A 5,272-nucleotide genomic window follows, 5' to 3' on the forward strand; every position below is an offset into this window, starting at 1 on the left:
ATTCGAACTCGGGGGCTGAACTCCGTCAACCCAGCCAACGCCCAACAATCCCCCTCCCATCACATGCCGCAACCTTTGAACACCAAGCCTAGGTGTACAGCATGCCTGACTCGGTCCTTAGCCTACGTGCTCATCATCCCCTCCCGAGACTTGACTTGGCCTGACCTGCGCCCACATCCCATCTAGGACTGGACTTGGCTTTCACCTCGCCATCGATTCGAACCCGTGACTCGACTCTGATACCAATCGATGGATCTTAGCGTTGCATTATGCTTACTTCCCAGGGGTCACCCATCCAATGATTGATGTAAGTCAAGCACGCTTAACCACAGAGTTCTTTAGCTATTTGGTTGTCATATCCAACTTAAAACGAATTGGTGATAAGTAGGTGGACATCAACTATTTAACCACATCCTTCCATGGTAACCACAACGCCACGTTTTGAATCGAGCAAAGGCTGAACTCGATTAACCCAACCCACACCCAACAATTTGAAATAAAAGAATGAAAAACCTAACCACACAAAAATAGTCACATCAGGAAGTGACAAAAATTGTATACTTCTCCCAAAAGGGATGGGAAGCATTTCCCATTTCGATATGTATCATCATACCAAAAATTAAAAATAATAATAAGATAAAGAGTTAATTCCAACGGTGATTCCTTGTCTTTAGTGATAATTTCAAAATTTAGTCCTAGACTATTATTTTCACCATTTAACACTCCAGATCTGGAGTGTTAAATGACAAAAATGATAGTTTGGAACTAAATTTGAAATCACTACCAAAGACAAAGGATATCCGCTAGAATTAACTCTAAATAAAATAGGGTGAGTAATTTCAAAAGAAAAACCCATTCTTCCTTTTTAAGGAAGTGACATCAAATTAACGTAGGAGGCACTGCAAAATTTTATGTTTATACATGGATAAATGAGTTTAGCCTCTACTTCGAACGTAACATCTCAAAAAAGAAAATCTTTTGTTGCATCTCAAAAAGAAAATATTTTGTTAAGAGCAACCAAGTGATTACGCAAAAATTACTCATTAAATATATTGTTAAGAGCAACCAAGTGATTACACAAAAATTTTCCCCTCTTTCTCACCACATATATTACCCATTGGCCATTGCACTATGAACTAAACGAGACATCAAGATAAGTAATTTACATATAACAAAAGGAAAAATCTAAAATAAAATAATATTTTGAATTTATTATTTGATATCTCTTCTATCATAAGTAATTTCCTACTTGTCAATTTTGCTTTTAAAGTGTAATTCCTCTTCAATTAAGATATACAAGTATTTACAGTTTTGCATTTAGGGAAATAAATTTTAGTAAATTTCATGAGTTTAGCAATCGTCATGAGGAAAACCCTAATTGCATATATCCTATGTTAAAGCAGAAGCAGGTGAATTCCAAAAGAAAGAAAATAGAAGCATAACTGTCGACATCATACCAAACTTGAGTCTAAACCTAAAATTCTACAAAAGCTGCAACAACGTTTTGAAGATAAAATTAAAGATGATATATATACCAATGCCCGATGATTAAGAAAAAAAAAGAAGAAGAAAAAAAAAAGAAAAAAGTACAGCAGTCACTACAAGAAAAATGCACATAGACAACGGTTATTAACCGTTGTCGTAGGGGTATACTTTCTGTTGTTGAAGCCGGTGTTGTTGTAGGTCATGCGCATAGACAACGGTTTTTTAACCGTTGTCTTTTCTACCAACGACAACGGTTTTTTAACCGTTGTCTATTAAGTGTTGTTGAAGCCGGTGTTGTTGTAGGTCATGCGCATAGACAACGGTTATTAACCGTTGTCTTTTCTACCAACGACAACGGTTTTTTAACCGTTGTCTATTAAGTGTTGTTGAAGCCGGTGTTGTTGTAGGTCCTGCGCATAGACAACGGTTAATAACCGTTGTCTTTTCTACCAACGACAACGGTTTTTTAACCGTTGTCTATTTAGTGTTGTTGAAACCGGTGTTGTTAAAAGTCACGCAATAGACAACGGTTATTAACCGTTGTCTTTTCTACCAACGACAACGGTTTTTTAACCGTTGTCTATTTAGTGTTGTTGAAACCGGTGTTGTTAAAAGTCACGCAATAGACAACGGTTATTAACCGTTGTCTTTTCTACCAACGACAACGGTTTTTTAACCGTTGTCTATTAAGTGTTGTTGAAACCGGTGTTGTTAAAAGTCACGCAATAGACAACGGTTTTTAACCGTTGTCTTTTCTACCAACGACAACGGTTTTTTAACCGTTGTCTATTAAGCGTTGTTGAAACCAGTGTTGTTAAAAATCACGTACATAGACAACGGTTTTTAACTGTTGTCTTTTCTTTAAAAGACAACAGTTATAAAACGTTGTCTATTGGGTGTTGTTGAAACACCCATAAACTGTTGTCTTTTGTAGAAAAGTCAACGGTTTCTAACTGTTGTCTATTGTAAAATAGACAACGGTTTTTAACTGTTTTTCACCTGCTTAAATTATAATCATATAAAAAAACAATTTATCCATTCACCATATGTTGCAAAGCGTAGTTACATAATTGTTCACAAGCTAATAAGGTTCAAAATAACAAGTCAAAAGACTTCCATGACCAATTCTAATTATCATCCAAGTCATAATACTACTACACAAAAAACAATTCCACGAACCAATTCAAGTCCAAATGATCACAACGTTCTAATGACCAAATCATACCTACTCTATATGACTTGATAGAATATCGGCCCATTCAGAACGCACCAGATCAATAACCGCTTTGTCATAATCAACTTGTTGAAACTACATGTAAACAATAAGAAAATAAATTAGTATAGATATAAATAATTTGCAATGAAATGCAAAATAAGTTAGGAGTAATTCGGAAAGCTCTCCAATCTGGAAGGTTATAGTACAGAAAAGCTAGACAAGAAACACTAAAATGGCAACTTGCTAGACAGGAAACGCTAAAATGGCATACTAGAGTCTATTCAAGTAGAGTAAAATCAATGCATTGACAATACTTTCCTAATATGAATACAAATGCTCCCAATTGGCAACTACCATGTGGGATGGATGGCATTTATCAATCTACCAGTCATGTTTTGCCTACTTTCTAGTTTTCTCTTCCTCAAGGCCCAAACAAAACAAAACACATCCTCTATATAATGCCACTGCAACCAAGAACTTGACAATCTGGATTGATGAGAATCCTAATTAGCTCTTTAACTGTATGCAAATACTATCAAGTCAAATATGCTCTATACCAAAGTTGGTTGACTTGTTTCTATATTCTGCCATATTTCCATGAAAAAGATCAAATCTTTGTAATTGAGTATTTATAAGCCGGCAGGATTTTGGCACTTAACACCAAACCACAAAGATTAAGCACACTTTAATTAATCATCAAGATTTCCTTTATCTACCCCGGCCCATGAAAATCAATCAATTTCAGTGATGGAGCTGAACACCAGAGAAGAATTACAATTTAGAGAAGTACGTGCAGAGGATTGAACCAAAGAAAAGGAAATCAAATTTTTGTGCAGCTTTAAAAAATAGAGTATGAATCAAATTTTCAGCAATCTAACATTAATCTATCATAATATATACAATCTAATTCTATCTAAAACACATAATAAACATTTAAATTTTTTTTTAAAATAATTATCTTTTTCATTAGTTTCAACAGAAGATTCTATTTACCCAAAAAACATTTATATAATTGAAAACATGATTCACATACATAAGTTTAGACATGCAAAGCACATGGTAAGAAACTCCATAGTAAAAGATTGAGTTTGAAGGATAAATACTGTAAGCATTTTAGAACCATGTAACTTTAAAAATAATTGCAGAAGAATCATATGACTACATGAGCTTCCTAACCTCCCGGCACAAAAGTAAATTAAGCGAGGCACAGTAAGCTTTTCCTAGTGAGCCAAGCAAGCCTACTGAACTTTCCAACTCATTATTTCTTAATGCGAATATATTCATTAAACATTCAACAAAAATTGTAACTGTAATCATAATAATGATGCATTTCATAAGGAACTCTATTCAGCAGAGCCCAAGCTTGAACATATCAGTATACAAAATAAAAAAATATCAACAGGGAAGAAAGAGAGGTTGAACAAGCTAAGATAAACCAAAGCAAGTGTACAAGTGTACAAGTGTATAAGGATTGTAATACTCCATATCATCTATCCAAAAAGTGACTCCGGAATGTATATGAATAGAATAAATAACCAAATGGGAGGAAATACCTGCTCAATGAGATCTAAACATGCTTGGTTGTCTTGAAATTCAACTTTTCTCCAGTCAATTCTATCCAACTCATATTCCTGTAATCAAACCAACAAGTAATGATACCATTATAATGTGTTCATTTTAAAAAAGATCCAGTAAACTTATGGTAAAAAAGCTCCAGTTTGTGAATGAAGAAAACTATACTAATATCATATCAAAAAATAATAATAAACCCAGACTTAAAATTGGAATAAATTCCTAGATCATACTTCTAGGTGAATCCAACAATCACACTACAACTTAGCGTGTAAAAGTTAATGTTTATTGCATATGTCCAGCTTCACCTAACAGCTTTTGTTCTGTTTACAGACATTAATAGAGGCATCAAAAGATGAAAAAGAACTAGCAATGCAAAACCATAAATGTCTAGAATATTTATGGATCTACCAGTATGTTGCTTTCCCATTGCAAGCGATGTATTTATCCTATCTACAACCCAGTCAAACAAACTTGCATATACAAATTTCGCCAATGCATCTCTTGTATCAATTGCCTAAATGAAGTTAACACACATTATGTTATGGTGAATAAGATCATAATAAATTAGTTCCACTCATATCATCGTAGATATAGATGCACTTCTCAACATTCATGTTATTTGATGGTGCAACTGTCTAAGAAATGTAATTTAGTAAAATTAATCAGACAACAACTTAACATACCTGCTTGTAACCAGCTACCTCGCACAGCCTCAACATAACCACAATGTGTTGTAGAAACCTGCTTTATTCTCAATAATTTCAAATGATCCATATAGATTAACCATTCTATATCGAGATGAGTTCAATCCTTGCCTCTAAATGCCAGGACCTAAGAAGCATGAACCCTAAAACTAAAGCAGATAGAATAGCTTGAATACATTTCCCTATATGCAAAAACAGATGGAATTTGAACTTACCAACTTACCACAATATACGAAATACACAGTAGGTTCCATTCCAGTATAGACTCACTTAGCAGCCTAGCTCCTCTCTC

At 34.3% G+C, this 5,272-nt stretch overlaps 1 long non-coding RNA gene across 1 annotated transcript; it reads right to left on the reverse strand.

Moving 5' to 3' along the window:
* Positions 1 to 3,392: 3,392 nt before the first annotated feature.
* LOC109184067 lies at positions 3,393 to 4,737 on the reverse strand. Its single transcript, XR_002054698.1, has 4 exons — positions 4,685 to 4,737; positions 4,535 to 4,596; positions 4,255 to 4,332; positions 3,393 to 3,454 (listed from the first exon to the last, which is right to left on the reverse strand). It is a non-coding gene; the product is annotated as an uncharacterized LOC109184067 (long non-coding RNA).
* Between the last annotated feature and the right edge of the window lie 535 nt (positions 4,738 to 5,272).

The sequence above is a fragment of the Ipomoea nil genome, unplaced genomic scaffold, assembly GCF_001879475.1.
Source record: "Ipomoea nil cultivar Tokyo-kokei standard unplaced genomic scaffold, Asagao_1.1 scaffold1250, whole genome shotgun sequence".
NCBI lineage: Eukaryota > Viridiplantae > Streptophyta > Magnoliopsida > Solanales > Convolvulaceae > Ipomoea > Ipomoea nil.